This window comes from Oncorhynchus keta, chromosome 12, assembly GCF_023373465.1.
Source record: "Oncorhynchus keta strain PuntledgeMale-10-30-2019 chromosome 12, Oket_V2, whole genome shotgun sequence".
In the NCBI taxonomy this organism is placed as follows: Eukaryota; Metazoa; Chordata; class Actinopteri; order Salmoniformes; family Salmonidae; genus Oncorhynchus; species Oncorhynchus keta.
Genome location: NC_068432.1, coordinates 23944869 through 23963552, shown reverse-complemented (window position 1 = coordinate 23963552; position 18684 = coordinate 23944869). Strand labels below are relative to the sequence as shown.

Genomic DNA, 18684 nt, shown 5'->3' with positions numbered 1-18684 from the left:
TGGGTAGTATATGGGGCTTTAATGACAAAATGGATGGCACTGTGATAGACTGCATCAAATTTGCTGAGTAGAGTGTTGGAGTTTATTTTGTAAATATCATCGCCAAAGTCGAGGATCGGTAGGATAGTCAGTTTTACGAGGATATGTTTATAATAATAATATAATATATGCCATTTAGCAGACGCTTTTATCCAAAGCGACTTACAGTCATGTGTGCATACATTCTACGTATGGGTGGTCCCGGGAATCGAACCCACTACCCTGGCGTTACAAGCGCCATGCTCTACCAACTGAGCTACAGAAGGACAGCATGAGTGAAGGAGGCTTTGTTGCGAAATAGAAGGCCGCTTCTGGATTTAACTTTGGATTGGAGATGCTTAATGTGAGTCTGGAAGGAGAGTTTACAGTCTAGCCAGACACCTAGGTATTTGTAGTTGCCGACATATTCTAAGTCGGAACCATCCAGAGTAGTGATGCTAGTCAGGCGGGCATGTGCGGGCAGCGATCGGTTGAAAAGCATGCATTTTGTTTCACGAGCATTTAAGAGCAGTTGGAGGCCATGGAAGGAGTGTTGTATGGCATTGAAGCTCGTTTGGAGGTTAGTTAACACAGTGTACAAAGAAGGGCCAGATGTAAACAGAATGGTGTCGTCTGCGTGGATCAAAGGTGGATCAAAGAATCACCCGCAGCAAGAGCAACATCATTGATATATACAGAGAAAAGAGTCGGCCCGAGAATTTAACCCTGTTGCACACCCATAGAGACTGCCAGAGGTCCGGAAAGCAGGCCCTCCAATTTGACACACTGAGCTCTGAGAAGTAGTTAGTGAAGCAGGCGAGGCAGTCATTAGAGAAACCAAGGCTGTTGCGGCTACCAATAAGGATACAGTGATTGACAGAGTCGAAAACCTTGGCCAGGTAGATGAAGACGGCTGCACAGTACTGTCTTTTATCGATGGAGGTTATGATATCGTTTAGGACCTTGAGCGTGGCTGAGGTGCACCCGTGACTAACTTGGAAACCAGACTGCACAGCGGAGAAGTTACAGTGGGATTCGAAATGATCGTTGATCTGTTTGTTCACTTGGCTTTAGAAGACTTTAGAAAGGCAGGGCAGGATGGATATTGGTCTAACAGTTTGGGTCTTGAGTGTTTCCCCCCTTGAAGAGGGGGATGACAGCGGCCGCTTTCTAATCTTTAGGAATAGGGGTTCCAACAATGGTGGCAGATCATTTTAGTTAGAGAGGTTAGAGATTGTCTAGCCCAGCTGATTTATAGGGATCCAGATTTTGCAGCTCTTTCAGAACAGCAGCTGCCTGGATTTGGGTGAAGGAGAAGTGCAGGGGGGGCTTGGGCCAGTAGCTGCAGGGGGGTGCAGAGCTGTTGGCCAGGGTAGGGGTAGCCAGGTGGAAAGCATGGCCAACTGTTGGCATGGCCAACTGTATTAAAATTCTCAATTATCGTGGATTTATCAGTGGTGACAGTGTTTACTAGTCTCAGTGCAGTGGGCAGCTGGGAGGATGTACTCTTATTCTCCATGGACTTTACAGCATCCCAAAACTTTTTGGAATTAGTCTTTGCTTTCCAAACTGACTGTGTGTATTGGTTCCTCACTTCCCTGAAAAGTTGCATATCGGGGGGACAATTCGAAGCTGGTGCAATACGCCACAGGGTCTTTTTGTACTGGTCAAGGGCAGTCAAGTCTGGAGAGAACCAAGAACAATCTGTTCTTAGTTCTACATTTTTTTTGAAAGGGGCATGCTTATTTAAGATGGTGAGGAAAGCACTTTTAAAGAACAACCAGGCATCCTCTACTGACAGGAGGATGTGTTCTTCCTAACTCAATTGACGGAGAGGAAGGAAATCGCTTAGGGATTTCCCCATGAGGCCAGTGGTGACTTTTAAACAGTTAAAGAGTTTAATGGCTGTGGTAGGAGAAAAATGAGCAGGGATCAACAACACAGTTTGGTATTGTGGAGTAACAGAGTGAAAAGAAAGCCTGTACAGAATACAAATATTCCTAAACATGCATCCTGTTTGCAACAAGGCACTAAAGTCATACTGCAAAGAATGTGGCAATTCAATTGACTTTGGAAGTATGCTTGGGGTCATTGACCATTTGGAAGATCCATTTGCGACCAAGCTTTAACTTCCTTACTGATGCCTTGAGAAGTTGCTTCAATGTATTCACATAATTTTCCTTCCTGATGACACCATCTATTTTGAGAAGTGCACCAGTCCAAAGCACCCCCACAACATGATGCTGCCACCCCTGTGCTTCATGGTTGGGATGGTGTTATTCAGCTTGAAAGCCTCCTTTTTACTCCAAACATAACGATGGTCATTATGGCCAAACAGTTCTATTCTTGTTTCATCCGACCAGAGGACATTTCTCCAAAAAGTACAAGCTTTGTCCCCATGTGCTGTTGCAAACCGTAGTAGAAAGTATCTTTACACTGCAACTATATAAAGAAATTGGCCTATATGAACCACACTCAAGAGTGTTCTTTTTAAGAATAAGTGAAATACATGCCTGTCTCATTGTTGCGGGTAAAGAGTTTGAGGATAATGATTCCTCAAATACAGAAAGCAAGAGAGGAGAAGATTGATCTGAGAATTATTTTAAGCTTTCGCTCTGAAATCCATTGGGTCAATGGGATTTACCACACTTCATAGATTTAATTGCCAACACTCTCTTCTACAGAGCACTGCTCTTCTAATTCAGCATCTCAGGTTCAACTGGAGAAATATCTAAGTTCTCAAAGAAGGTGTCAAGTAAGGTAGCAATACCAGCAGATTAACAAGTGTATAATTGTGAGTAAAAGTTCTGAAAGCATGAATTGAGCTCTAAATGATCAATACATTTGTTACCCAGCTCGTCAGTCATCTCAGGTATGGTTTGATTTGCGTTTTTTTGACACATCCGGTGTGCTAGTCTTTTTACTGATTTCTCTCCATGTTCATCATTTTGTAAACAAGATTTACTCATTTGATTTTCAGCTTGTCAAGTTGAAAGAAGATCAAACTCTGTCTAAAGTGTCAAACGTTGTTTTATTAAATCTGAGGATGAAGTGTGTGAATATGCCATATCCAAATCCAAGCTTTTTTTTGTAAATTTCCCTAGACATTGAATATTTCACATAATCTTGCACTGATCAGAAATGATTCAAGCTTGGTAATCAAACTCTGTGATAAGTGGCAGAAATCTATTGTCTAGGAAAAATGTGTCTATATGTGAGAAGGTCTAATGAACTGGCGAGAAAATATAATACTGAATTAGCTGAATTGCGGATACCGTCTTTGTTGAAGAGGATACCGTCTTTGTTGAAGAGGATACCCATACGAGAGCAAAGATCCAGATTGGGCGACAATACACAATTCATATCAACACCTAGTATTAGGTGGTGTGTGTCCATATTTGGTAATTGAGAAAATACATTTGTGAAGAATTAACGGTTGTTATCCCAATTTGGTGCATAAATGTTAGCTAAGATAACATGTTTTATACAGTACAGTCTTCCCACTACAATAATGAAATGGCATGCTGAGTCTTGTCCCGTCACGCCCTAGGGACTCCTGTGGTGGGTCGGACGCATGCATGCTGACATGGTCGCCAGTTGTACAGTGTTTCCTCTGACACATTGGTGCGGCTGGCTTCCGGGTTAAGCAAGCAGCGTGTCAAGAAGCAGGGTTGTAATTCGGATGACGCATGACTCACAAGTTTCGCCTCTCCCGAGTCCGTACCGGAGTTGCAGCAATGGGACATGACTGTAACTACCAATTGGATATCACAAAATTGAACAAATACAATATAAATAAATATCGCTGGTATGAAAAAGAAAAGCCACCCTTGTCACCTAATAGAACAAGGTAACTGCTAATCCCCAAGCAAAGATATAGAGATGGATGTTCCGTTGCATGGGTCAAATTCTCTGGCACGCCGAAGAACATCAATAGTGTAGTTTATCCACAATGATGCAAAGTTTTCCGCCAGGCTTTCTTATTTGAGAGCCCCAATGTGAGCGGTCTACAAGGATGTCTTTATCCATTTTGAGGGCTTCCTTCTATAACTTTGAGACAGATGAAGTACAACTTGAGCCTGCGTCCTCAGCCACACCCATGATGCTGATATTGGATCTTCACATATAGACGTTGTTAATGTATGTATTGTTCCTTAACTTCTTATGGTATAGGGGAAGCTTGCGTCCCACTTGGCCAAAAGCCAGGGAAAATGCAGCGTGGCAAATTCAAATAAAATTATATAAAAATCCAACTTTCATTAAATCACATGTAAGATACTCAATTAAAGCTACACGTTGTGAATCCAGCCAACATGTCAGATTTTAAAAAGGCTTTTCGGCTAGAGCATAAGAAGCTATTATCTGATGATAGCACAACAGTAAACAAAGAGGGTAGCATATTTCAACCCTGCAGGCGCTACACAAAACAGAAATAAAATATAAAACATGCCTTACCTTTGACGAGCTTCTTTTGTTGGCACTCCAATATGTCCCATAAACATCACAATTGTTCCTTTTTTTTCAATTAACTCCGTCCATATACAGTGGGGCAAAAAAAGTATTTAGTCAGCCACCAATTGTACATGTTCTCCCACTTAAAAAGATGAGAAAGGCCTGTAATTTTCATCATAGGTACACTTCAACTATGACAGACAAAATGAGAAAAAAAATCCAGAAAATCACATTGTAGGATTTTAAATTCATTTATTTGCAAATTATGGTGGAAAATAAGTATTTGGTCAATAACAAAAGTTTCTCTCAATACTTTGTTATATACCCTTTGTTGGCACACTGTTGCTGGTATGTTGGCCCATTCCTCCATGCAGATCTCCTCTAGAGCAGTGATGTTTTGGGGCTGTTGCTGGGCAACACGGACTTTCAACTCCCTCCAAAGATTTTCTATGGGGTTGAGATCTGGAGACTGGCTAGCCCACTCCAGGACCTTGAAATGCTTCTCACGAAGCCACTCCTTCGTTGCCCGGGTGATGCGTTTGGGATCATTGTCATGCTGAAAGACCCAGCCACGTTTCATCTTCAATGCCCTTGCTGATGGAGGGTGGTTTTCACTCAAAATCTCACGATACATGGCCCCATTCATTCTTTCCTTTACACGGATCAGTCGTCCTGGTCCCTTTGCAGAAAAACAGCCCCAAAGCATGATGCTTCCACCCCGTGCTTCACAGTAGGTATGGTGTTCTTTGGATGCAACTCAGCATTCTTTGTCCTCAAAACACGACGAGTTGAGTTTTTACCAGTTTCATCTGACCATATGGCATTCTCCCAATCTTCTTCTGGATCATCCAATTGCTCTCTAGCAAACTTCAGACAGGCCTGGACATGTACTGGCTTAAGCAGGGGGACACGTCTGGCACTGCAGGATTTGAGTCCCTGGCGGCGTAGTGTGTTACTGATGGTAGGCTTTGTTACTTTGGTCCCAGCTCTCTGCAGGTCATTCACTAGGTCCCCCCGTGTGGTTCTGGGATTTTTGCTCACCGTTCTTGTGATCATTTTGACCCCACGGGGTGATCTTGCGTGGAGCCCCAGATCGAGGGAGATTATCAGTGGTCTTGTATGTCTTCCATTTCCTAATAATTGCTCCCCCAGTTGATTTATTCAAACCAAGCTGCTTACCTATTGCAGATTCAGTCTTCCCAGCCTGGTGCAGGCCTACAATTTTGTTTCTGGTTTCCTTTGTCAGCTCTTTGGTCTTGGCCATAGTGGAGTTTGGAGTGTGACTGTTTGAGATTGTGGACAGGTGTCTTTTATACTGATAACAAGTTCAAACAGGTGTCCTTAATACAGGTAACGAGTGGAGGACAGAGGAGCCTCTTAAAGAAGAAGTTACAGGTCTGTGAGAGCCAGAAATCTTGCTTGTTTGTAGGTGACCAAATACTTATTTTCCACCATAATTTGCAAATAAATTCATTAAAAATCCTACAATGTGATTGTCTGGATTTTTTTTCTCATTTTGTCTGTCATAGTTGAAGTGTACCTATGATGAAAATTACAGGCCTCTCTCATCTTTTTAAGTGGGAGAACTTGCACAATTGGTGGCTGACTAAATACTTTTTTACCCCACTGTATAGCCAAAATGTCCATTTATTTGGCGCGTTTGATCCAGAAAAAAAACAGCTTTGAAATTGCGCAACGTCACTACAAAATATTTCAAAAGCTGCCTGTAAACTTCGCCAAAACATCTCAAACTACTTTTGTAATACAACTTTAGGTATTTTTAAACGTTAATAACAGCTCAAGTTGAAGACTGGTCTGTGTGTGTTCAATACATGAAGACAACAAACCAAGCTACTTTTCAAGTCTTGCGCAACTCTCAGTGTTACCCAGTTCCTAGATGGCCATACTTCTTCATTGCACAAAGGAATAACCTCAACCAAATTCCAAAGAATGGTGACATCCAGTGGAAGCGGTAGGAACTGATAACAAGTTCCTAAGAAATATTGTTTCCCAATGAGATCTCATTGAACAGACAGACCTCAAAAAAGGGTTTTGCCTGCTACATAAGTTCTGTTATACTCACAGACATGATTCAAACAGTTTTAGAAACTTCAGTGTTTTCTATCCAAATCTACTAATAATATGCATATCTTATATTCTTGGCATGAATAGCAGGAAGTTGAAATTGGGCATGCTATTTATCCAAAAGTGAAAATGCTGCCCCCTATACCTTAAGAAGTTAAGGCTAGTCACATCAGTTTTGAGCTCTTTAACCTCGGTTTGTAGCATAGTCATGTCGTCTGAGTATGTTGGCAAGCCTTTTTCCATGTCGGAGATGGTTTTATTTACTGTATCCAGTTCAGTATGAACCATTGCTGTATGCTTTGCGAGTTCATTCTTGACTGCTTATAACTATGACTTAATAAAATTGAAGTCCTCACTAAGCGCCTCGAGTTTCGGCTTGAGTATAGATGAAATGTCCTCTCTGAGGGCAGCAAGAATCTTTGCCTTCAAATCCTTGATGTTCATTTTTTCGCCGAGCCAAAAGGGAGGAGCCGCTGCTCCCACTTGTTGAAGAACTCGAGCTCCTCGTCTTTGGCCTAGTGTTTCCTCTTTTGTCAGCGACTCCAGTGAACTTAAACTTTTGCAGGTTATGCGCCATTTATACATTAAACCAAAAGTTGAACAAAGTAAAGCAAGTCATTCAAACGTTGTGTTTCCTTGTTCTTTTTGGGTCAAAGCACAAAGAAAGTACTAAATAAACACAATTTCAGCAGGAGCTGGGAAAAACATGACCTACTCCATGGCTTGCTCACTAACACCCCCCTTAACGAAATGTCTTTTTTAGCCTGGACCACAAGGCTGCTGACGTCATGCAGCCTGTAGTTTCTATGTTTATACTTTTTCATAATGACAACGACAAGTTAGATGTCAGACAAAAATGTAATGTTCATGATGTCACTGTGACAACTGCCTAAAGACATGTCAATAGACGTAGTATCAACCAGCCTTTAGTCTTGAAATATTTGGCTGTTTAGTACACTACCATACTCACTCTGTTTAGCACATGGCCTCATATGTGAATCCTTAAGAGATGGTTGGGGCTAAGGCTTTTTGTACCATTTGTACTGTAGCTATGGGTTGGGATTATGGTTCATTGTTTACCTAGATAGCTAGCTACATGTCTAAACAAAAGACTCCACTTCACAAGAGAATGATTACATGATCCATCAAGTTAGCAAGGTGTGTCTGGGGGTGATTACAGCCATCAATTGAATTTCATGAACATGTGTCCAGGTCTAGACAATAGTGACCCATCCACTTAGCTAGATGTATTTTTGCCCAAAGTTTTTCATCATTGTAAAGAGATGGGTGGAGCTAAGGCTTAAGAGGGTGTGAACGACGCTGAATGGGTGTAGACAAAGAAGAGCTCTCCAGTTGGTGTACCAAAGAGTCAAGGGCCATTTTCTCAAAAGGGGGGTTTCAAATTGATCAACTTTCAAAGCAGAATTACTTTCCCATTGTTCCTCATCTGTAGTGCATGATATACCATTTTCTAGCTCCGAGTCTCTACTTTTATCAGATTTTGCTACATAAGACCAGTTGTATATGTGTATTGAAAGGGGTGGCTACTGTGTGTTTTTGTGCGCTGATGGACAGGTGTGGGCATATTGTGGTGTGGTGACTGTGTTATTTTTGTGTTGTTTCTGTTTGATTTGTGTTTATAAATAAAACAAATTAAAAACAAAAACAAATCAACGATAAAGCAACACGTCACGGCACAAAGCTTTTCCCCTATTTGACCTATAATTCTGTATGTACTGATATGAAGGCTGTGTGTGACATTTAAAATGTATGTAGTTCTAACCTTGAGCTGTTTTTGTCTATTCATGTTCGGTAATATGTCATGTTTCATGTTTTGTGTGGACCCCAGGAATAGTAGTTGCTGATATCACAACAGCTAATGGGGAACCTAATAAAATACCAAATACTCCCATCTTTCTCCCTCTTTCTCCACCTCCTTCCCTCTCAAACTCCCTTCTTTTATCTCTTTCTCGCTCATCCAAATTCACTTTCTCACTCTTCTTCCTTCTCTTCCCCTCCATCCCTCCCTTTCATCCAAATTAATATCCCCCCACTCATCGCATCGATGTTACCCTCCTCCTCTCTATAGCCCATGGGTCCTCTCTCTAGCCCCTGGCTCCCGACTAGCATTCCATGGAGCCCTAATTACTGTATAAGCGTTGACATCGACAGCCACTATCAATCACATCACTGTCGCTTCTGATCACAGTTATGCTTTTTGTGTGTGTGTGTGTGTGTGTGTGTGTGTGTGTGTGTGTGTGTGTGTGTGTGTGTGTGTGTGTGTGTGTGTAGACACGTTTTACTAAACTATATTTAAAGTCCTTATAAGAATAGTAAACCAACTAAAATTCTGATACGTCAGGACATTTTGCCGGTCTTCACTGTGTAAGACAGAGATAGAATCCGGTCAGGAGAATCCACCCAGATAAATCTCTGCCGTTTTTTGTGATGGGTCAGTCTGCTTTTGTCTCTCATCGCTGCTCCCCACCAAGGCAGCCCTGTCCCCATGGGCCACAGAGGTATGAGACACTTACATTAGGCCACATAACATCATCTATAGTAGAAACACACATGCCTGGACGAATAGCTTTCAGCACAGCTCAGAGCAAGCTATCCCATTAGCCATGAATCTGAGGCCTACTCCTACTGAAAGGGTGGAAGAGAGGTGGAGACACTAAACAGATATATCTGTGAGCGCTGACAGTACATCTACAGAGAGGAAAACCTGCACCAGAGAGGGACAGACAGTGACTGCCTTCGATTTGCAGAGACTGCAACTCTTCATTGTGAAAGTGCATGGACGTAACTGGTGTATATCTCGGGGAGTGACAGGGAATCCTTTGACTCGCGTGTCAGTGTAATATGTGGGCCCTTCTGGGACTTTGGCTCGGCCCAACCTGCAAGCCACCACGCTTCTAATCTCCTCTCATCTTCTCTCTCAAAATGGGGATAGGTTCCAGGACGGGGGAGATACAGAGTAGACACACACACACACACACACACACACACAGACACACAGGCCTCATCCATCAATGTATTACCCAGCAGCAGCCGGGCTCCCCGTTTTGTTGGGCAGGCAGAGGGCCCTTAACAGGTTCAAGCAGAGCACATCATTGCCTCCTCCTCCAATTCACAGTACCAGTCAAAAGTCTGGACACACCTACTCATTCAAGGGTTTTTCTTTATTTTTACTATTTTCTACATTGTAGAATAATAGTGAAGACATCAAAACTATGAAATAACACATATGGAATCATGTATTAAGCAAAGTGTTAAATCAAAATATATTTGACATTCTTCAAAGTAGCCACCCTTTGCCTTGATGACAGCTTTGCACACTCTTGGCATTCTCTCAACCAGCTTCATGAGGTAGTCACCTGGAATGCATTTCAATTAACAGGTGTGCCTTGTTAAAAGTTAATGTGGAATTTCTTTCCTTAATGCGTTCGAGCCAATCAGTTGTATTGTGACAAGGTAAGGGTGGTTTACAGAAGATAAACCTATTTGGTAAAAGACCAGTTCCAGGTGAAGCTGCTTAAGATAATGCCAAGAATGTGCAAAGCTGTCATTAAGGCAAAGGATGGCTACTTTGAAGAATGTCAAATATATTTTGATTCAACACTTCTTTGCTTAATAAATTATTCCATATGAGTTATTTCATTGTTTATGTCTTCACTATTATTCTACAAAGTAGAAAATAGTAAAAATAAAGAAAAACCCTGTATTGAGTAGGTATGTCCAAACTTTTGACTGGTACTGTAGGTGCAGAGAAGAAATAAATGCCAATTGCCTGGACTGGCTACCACCATCTAAAAGTTCAGTCAGTTCTATTTGAAGAGCACACCACTTCCACTGAGAGACAGTTCTGTTACTATCAAGTCTGAAGGTCAAAATTGCATTTTGAAGCTTAGGGGGGTTTATATACTGTTTAAGGAAGGAAGTGTTTTTTAAAGACTCAGATTAAGTATTTAAAAGAAGACGTCTGAAAGGACAATGTGTGACTCATTGTTTTGGCAGCTATGTATGGGAGTCTGAGGAAAGGATTATGTTGTGCATTGATTTTATTGCTAGACAACCGGTTCCTCCAAACCCTGAGACTCTCTAGCTTGTCAACATAACCATTTCCCTTTAGAGACAAACAAAAGATGAGGATGGACTTCTACATTTTCAAATCAATGTTTCTGGAGGCTGGTCATGACTCATCTACATCGCAACCATGACAATCTTTGTAGATGTACACACACCCACACCATTCACACAGCAGTTGGATATGTCAAGACAGAGCTGTTATCCAGTGTGCTACATGGCCAGGTTAATCCAGCAGTGCCAGTGTTCACAGCTGTGTGTGTTGAACCCAGACAATACCAGCGCTCAGCTGTTGGAAGCTCACTAAGCTGTTAACTCTCAATTCTTCTGGCAGGCGAGGTGAGCACCACCACCTCCTCCACACTTTACCTAGCAGCAGGTCACAGTACAAGTCTCTGGATAACACCTCCTCCAACCTCCTCCAACCTGGCAACCGCTAACACCTGGACTGACTGTACGTACTAATCTGGCAACCACTGCCTGCAGCCCGAGGACACGCAGGCAGGGCTCAGGCAGCTCTGAGGGACGATAACAAAAACAGAACCCAGTCAGTCTTATGATAAGGAGAAGTAACCTGAGATAATTAGAGGATTGATTCAGACAATCCCTTCTGTTACTTTGTGTACGGTAAAACCATAGCAAACAATTATGTTAATGAACTGTAATATATTGACTGCTCATATCACTGTGATAGTGTATAATTATTGTATAACTCCATTGTATCACGTATGTGTTCTATTCTAAGAGATCAGGACTTACATCTGTACATATGCAAATGTCTTTTTAACCTGTATTTAAACAGTCATTCCTCCCTAGCAACAGAGCTGCCACATTAGCAGACACTATCAGGCCTACCCGTCAGGGCTGCAGCCTCGCACATCTCTGGGATGGCTCCTCAGTGCCAAAGCTTGGATGGTAGAGCAGAGAAACCATGGCTTTCAAACATGGAGGAAGAACAGAAATTCACCATGCTAACCAGAGCACATCTAGACCAAGCACAGAGGGAGTTGTAGAGAGCCACAGACCTCTTCTCCTTCGTCATTCAGTCCCCTCTCGTTCAGTCCCCTCTACTGGGCTCTGATGGAGCTCTTAGCGCACACACACATTGCTGGACTCCACAGACCCCATGGCTTTCTGAGATGGGGGGGCCTTACTGTACACCTTTTTTTGTCAGAGGGAAACAGGTTGTGTATGTGGGTGGTAGTGTGTGTGTGTGTGTTTGGGGAATGGGGGGGGGGCAGTTAGTCTGTGTGTGTGTACGTGCATAAGGTACAGTGCCTTCGGAAAGTATTCAGACGCCATCTTTTTCCACATTTTGCTATGTTACAGCCTTATTCTAAAATTGATTAAGTTATTTTTCCCCCTCATCAATCTACACACAATAGCAAAAAGAGGTTTTTACAACAGAAATATCACATTTACGTAAGAATTCAGACCTTTTACTCTGTACCTTGTTGAAGCGCCTTTGGCAGCGAATAAAGACTCAAGTCTTCTTGGGTATGTCGCTATAAGCTTGGCACACCTGTATTTGGGGAGTTTCTCCCATTCTACTCTGCAGATCCTCTCAAGCTATGTCAGGTTGGATGGGAAGCGCAGCTATTTTCAGTCCAGGCTCTGGCTGGACCACTCAAGGACATTCAAAGACTTGTCCCGAAGCCACTCCTGCGTTGTCTTGGCTGTGTGCTTCGGGTCGTTGTCCTGTTGGAAGGTGAATACTTTTCTCCGTTCATCTTTCCCTCAATCCTGACTAGTCTCCCAGTCTTCGCCTCTGAAAAACATCCCCACAGCATGATGCTGCCACCAACATGCTTCACCGTAGGGATGGTGCCAGGTTTCCTCCAGACGTGACGCTTGTCATTCAGTTAGCCTTTTGGCTAACTCCAAGCAGGCTGTCATGTGCCTTTTACTGAGGAGTGGCTTCCATCTGGCCACTCTACCATAAAGGCCTGATTGGTGGAGTGCTGCAGAGATGGTTGTCCTTCTGGAAGGTTCTCCCATCTCCACAGAGGAACTCTGGAGATCTGTCGTTGACCATCCGGTCCTTGGTCACCTCCCTGACCAAGGCCATTCTACCCCGATTTGCTCAGTTAGGCCAGACAGGCAGCCAGCTCTAGGAGAGTCATGGTGGTAACTAAAGTTCTACCATTGAAGAATGAGGGAGGCCACTTGCTACCCTTCCCCAGATCTGTGCCTCGACACAATCCTGAACTGATTGTCCCCCATTTATCTTCAGAGCTCAGCTAGGTGACCTAAACTGGGACATGCTTAACACCCCAGCCATCCTACAATCTAAGCTTGATGCCCTCAATCTCACACAAATTATCAATGAACCTACCAGGTACCACCCCAAAGCCGTAAACACGGGCACCCTCATGGATATCATCCTGACCAACTTGCTCTCTAAATACACCTCTGGTGATTTCAACCAAGATCTCAGCGATCACTGCCTCATTGCCTGCATCTGTAATTGGTCAGCGGTCAAACGACCTCCACTCATCACTGTCAAACACTCCCTGAAACACTTCAGCGAGCAGGCCCGTCAGTAGAGGATGCCTGGTTATTTTTTTTAAATGCCTTCCTCATCATCTTAAACAATACAGGTGTGCCAAGCATTCAAGAAATTTAGAACCAGCTTGAAAAAGCTAGCCCTTGGTTCTCTCCAGACTTGACTGCCCTTAACCAACACAAAAACATTCTATGGCGTTCTGCATTAGCATCGAACAGCCCCGTGATATGCAACTTTTCAGGGAAGTTAGAAACCAATATACACAGACAGTTAGAAAAGCCAAGGCTAGCTTTTTCAAGCAGAAATATGCTTCCTGCAACACAAACTCAATTTCTGGGACACTGTAAAGTCCATGGAGAATAAGAACACCTCCTCCCAGCTTCCCACTGCACTGAGGATAGGAAACTGTCACCACCGATAAATCCACTATAATTGAGAATTTCAATAAGCATTTTTCTACGGCTGGCCACCTGGCTAACCTTACTCCGGTCAACAGCACTGCACCCCCCACAGCAACTCGCCCATCCCCATTTCTCCTTTCCCAAATCCAGTCAGCTGATGTTCTGAAAGAGCTGCAAAATCTGGACCCTTACAAATCAGACGGGCTGGACAATCTGGACCATTTCTTTCTAAAATTATCTGCCGACATTGTTGCCACCCCTATTACTAGCCTGTTCAACCTCTCGTGTCGTCTGAGATTCCCAAAGATTGGAAAACTGCCGTGGTCACCCCCCTCTTCAAAAGGAGGTGACACTCTAGACTGAAACTGCTACAGACCTATATCTATCCTACCCTGTCTTTCTAAGGTCTTCGAAAGCAAAGTTAACAAACAGATTACCGACCATTTTGAATCACACCGTACCTTCTCCGCTGTGCAATCTGGTTTCAGAGCTGGTCATGGGTGCACCTCAGCCACGCTCAAGGTCCTAGACGACATCATAAACGCCATCGATAAGAGACATTGCTGTGCAGCCGTATTCATCGACCTGGCAAAGAATTTCGACTCTGTCAATCACCACATCCTCATCGGCAGACTTGATAGCCTTGATGTCTCAAATGATTGCCTCGCCTGGTTCACCAACTACCTTGCAGATAGAGTTCAGTGTGTCAAATCGAAGGGCCTGTTGTCCGGGCTTCTGGCAGTCTCTATGGGGGTGCCACACGGTTAAATTCTTAGGCCGACTCTCTTCTCTGTATACATCAATGATGTCGCTCTTGCTGCTGGTGAGTCTCTGATCCACCTCTATGCAGACGACACAATTCTGAATACTTCTGGCACTTCTTTGGACACTGTTAACAACCCTCCAGACGAGCTTCAATGCCATACAGCTCTCCTTCCGTGGCCTCCAACTGCTCTTAAATACAAGTCAAACTAAATGCATGATCTTCAACCGATCGACGCCTGCACCTGCCCGCCCATCCAGCATCACTACTCTGGACAGTTCTGACTTAGGTATTTGTAGTTGTCCGCATATTCTAGGTGTCTGGTTAGACTGTAAACTCTCCTTCCAGACTTGCATCAAACATCTCCAATCCAAAGTTAAATCTAGAATTGGCTTCCTATTTCGCAACAAAGCATCCTTCACTCATGCTGCCAAACATACCCTCGTAACTGACTATCCTACCGATCCACGACTTTGGCGATGTCATCTACAAAATAGCCTCCAACACTCTACTCAGAAAATTGGATGCAGTCTATCACAGTGCCATCCGTTTTGTCACCAAAGCCCCATATACTACCCACCACTGCGACCTGTACGCTCTCTTTGGTTGGCCCCCGTTTCATACTCGTCGCCAAACCCACTGGCTCCAGGTCATCTACAAGACCCTGCTAGTTAAAGTCACCCCTCATCTCAGCTCACTGGTCACCATAGCAGCATCCACCTGTAGCACGCGCTCCAGCAGGAATATCTCTCTGGTCACCCCCAAAACCAATTCCTCCTTTAGCCACCTCTCCTTCCAGTTCTCTGCTGCCAATGACTGGAACGAACTACAAAAATCTCTGAAACTGGAAACACTTTTCTCCCTCACTAGCTTTAAGCACCAGCTGTCAGAGCAGCTCACAGATTACTGCACCTGTACATAGCCCATCTATAATTTAGCCCAAACAACTACCGCTTCCCCTACTGTATTTATTTATTTTGCTCCTTTGCACCCCATTATTTCTATTTTTACTTTGCACATTCTTCCACTGCAATTCTACCATTCCAGTGTTTTACTTGCTATCTTGCATTTACTTCGCCACCATGGCCTTTTTTGCCTTTACCTCCCTTATCTCACCTCATTTGCTCACATCGTATATAGACTTATTTTTCTACTGTATTATTGACTATGTTTGTTTTACTCCGTGTTGTTGTGTCGAACTGCTTTGCTTTATCTTGGCCAGGTAGCATTTGTAAATGAGAACTTGTTCTCAACTTGCCTACCTGCTTAAATAAAGGTGAAATAAAATAAATAAAATAGACAGGTGTGTGCCTTTCCAAATCATGTGCAATTATTTTAATTTACCACAATCAAGTCGTAGAAACATCTCAAGCATTATCAATGGAAACAGGATGCGCCTGAGCTCAATTTGGAGTCTCATAGCAGTGTCTGAATACTTATGTAAATAAGGTATCGGTTTTTCCATTTGAAATACATTTGCAAAATGTTTTTTTTAAATCTGTTTTCGCTTTGTCATTATGGGGTAGTGTGTCAATTGCTGAGGATTTTTATTTAATCCATTTTAGAATAAGGCTGTAACGTAACAAAATGAAGTTAAGGGGTCTGCATACTTTCCAAAGGCACTGTATATGCTTACATGCATACGTACAGTATGTGTATGTGTGTGTGTGAGAGAGAGAGAGAGAGAGAGAGAGAGAGAGAGAGAGAGAGAGAGAGAGAGAGAGAGAGAGGTCAATATTTTTTTATGGAGGGCAAGAGCATCAGTGGAATAATCTGCACACCAATGAGGGGTGTCTGCCTGGTGGGGTGAAGCAGTGGTGGACCGTAATGTGTTCCTTATGAAACATTACTGGCCACTTCACCTTTATTAAATGGCCATGGGGGCGTGATGCTGGGATGGATGGGCCACCTTGATCACAGACGCATCTATGTACAAGAAGTACTTCACTCAGTCAGCGACTCCCTGGGTATTACTGCCTGGCCGAAAGACAGAACAGGTAAGACTTCTCAGAAATTAGTCATAATAAAGATAAAAATAAAATGTTATTTGTCACCTGCCTCATTAACAACAGGTGTAAACTAAACAGTGAAATGCTTACTTACAGGTCTTTCTCCAACAATGTTAAAGATATTTTTAAAAATGTACAAATAATTAAATACACAGTGAATAATGAATAACGAGTAAAAAATAACGTGGCTATATACAGGGAGTACCAGTAAGAGTCTTGTGCAGGGCTACGAGGTAATTGAGGTAACTATGTACATAGAGTAGGGGTAAAGTGGCTAGGCAACAGGATAGATAAGACAGTAGCAGCAGTGTATGTGGTGAGTGTGAAAGTGTGCGAGTGTGGCGTCAGTATGCATGTGTGTGTGTTGGGGTGTAAGTATGTGTGAGTACAGTCCAATGTGTGTAAATAGAGTCAGTGCAAAAACGTGTGTGTGTGTTGGGCTGTGTATGTACACTACAAGTATGTGCACACCCCTTCAAATTAGTGGATTCGGCTATTTCAGCCTCATCCATTGCTGACTGTCGTATACGCCCTGCTAGAGTTGAAATTTGACGAACTGACTTGTTGAAAAGGTGATATCCTATGACGGGGCCATGTTGAAAGTCACTGAGCTCTTCAGTACAGGCCATTCTACTGCCAATGTTTGTCTCTGGAGATTGCATGGCCGTGTGCTCGATTTTATACACCTGTCAGCAACGAGTTTGGCTGAAATTGCCAAATCCACTCATTTGAAGGGGTGTCCACATACTTTTTTAAAATCTCCCTTTCAAATGTTAATTTCTCCTCCTCATACATAATCATAACTCCTGAGGTAGCTAGTGGGCTATTGCAGCTAGGGTTTTTCACAGCATGGTAGGGTGTCCAACTACCCTGCTCTTTCTAATCTAGAATGAGGTGAAGCGATTGAAGCACAGGATTGCTCCAAAGGAATGCTGGAGCGATGCAACTGGACTCCTGGGGGACGCATGCTTCTGGCTGCCCCAGTCCCACAGTTGCAAATGAGAACTTACAGAATCACTAATTCATTTTGGCGGGGACTTAGCCAGCCTCAGTGAAATCTCTTGTTGATTCCATTTGACACAAGGTCCCATAGCCGTACCCCAGTCTTTTCTTAGTTCATGCCCTTGTTCTGCATTGAATGGACTTTAAAATGTTGAATAATAATGCTTTTTCTGAAAGATTTTCGCTTGTTGAAGCGTTTTCAAAAGTGCATATCTGTTAATACATTAAAATTGGCATAACAAGAGGAGGAGCCCTCACAGTTTGCAACCCATTAAATACAGTATGAGCTCCCAAGTGGCGCAGCTGTCTAAGGCACTGCATCTCAGTGCTAGAGGCGTCACCACAGACCCTGGTTCGAATCGAGGCTGTATCATAACCGCTGTGATCAGGAGTCTCATAGGGTGCACAATTGGCCCAGCATGGTCTAGGTTAGAGTTTGGCCGTAAATGTAAATAAGAATTTGTTCTTAACTGACTTGACTAGTTAAATAAAGGTTCAAATAAATAAAAATGCTTTGACCAATCAAAGCATTCATATTCTGAATAGGAAAAACAGAAATCCTAAGGAATTGTATCCAGTAATGAAGCCTGCAGTGTCTGGGTCTATGCATGGCAGTAGTTCTGTGACCATTTATCCTACGAGATAAAGAAAAAAGCCCACTGACTGTAGGTGGAAGATGATGTGATGTGAGAGCTGTGATCTGTGATGTGAGAGCACAATAACCCCTACAATAATGTATTCTCACTCAACAGCCATCCTAACCCTTGCCCAGTCCCCCTTAGCTCCAACAAACAACTTCCCGTATAATAGCGATAAGTAACTGAAGACATGGCAAGGTCCTTATTGCCAGTATTACGGTTCATCACTAACCCCTCCCTGAGTGTACTGTACTACCTCTGTTTAGTAAAGTAGTAGCATAATGACATAATAGAAACCCTGATATCTACCAGATATGATGCCAAACACATGCCCACATTAACCCCTCTGGGTCTGGGTAAACACTGATGGCACAAGACCCCTCTCCATCCATCAGAAACTTGTTGCTGTGGAAGGTTAAAGGGTTACTTCAGGAATTTGGCAATGAGGCATTCTATCATCCCCATAGTCAGATGAACTCGAGGATACCACAAGTGTCCAATATGAAGGCAGTTAAGAGGTAGTTTTGCGAGCTAATACTAACTAGCATTAGCACAATGACTGGAAGTCTATGGGTATTTGCTAGCATAGACTAGCAGTCATAGTTAGCAACTTACTTCAAACCGCACACAGACATAAAATGGTATCCACGAGTTGATCTAACCCTGGGGAAGTAGATAAGTGCTTCTACACCTGCATTGCTTGCTGTTTGGGGTTTTAGGCTGG

General features: G+C 43.1%; 1 protein-coding gene across 2 annotated transcripts in view; it reads right to left on the bottom strand.

The window, feature by feature from the left end:
• Window positions 1-18684, bottom strand: part of LOC118371989 (LHFPL tetraspan subfamily member 7 protein-like) — a 250013-nt gene that overhangs the window by 229905 nt on the left and 1424 nt on the right. The window lies entirely within an intron of this gene.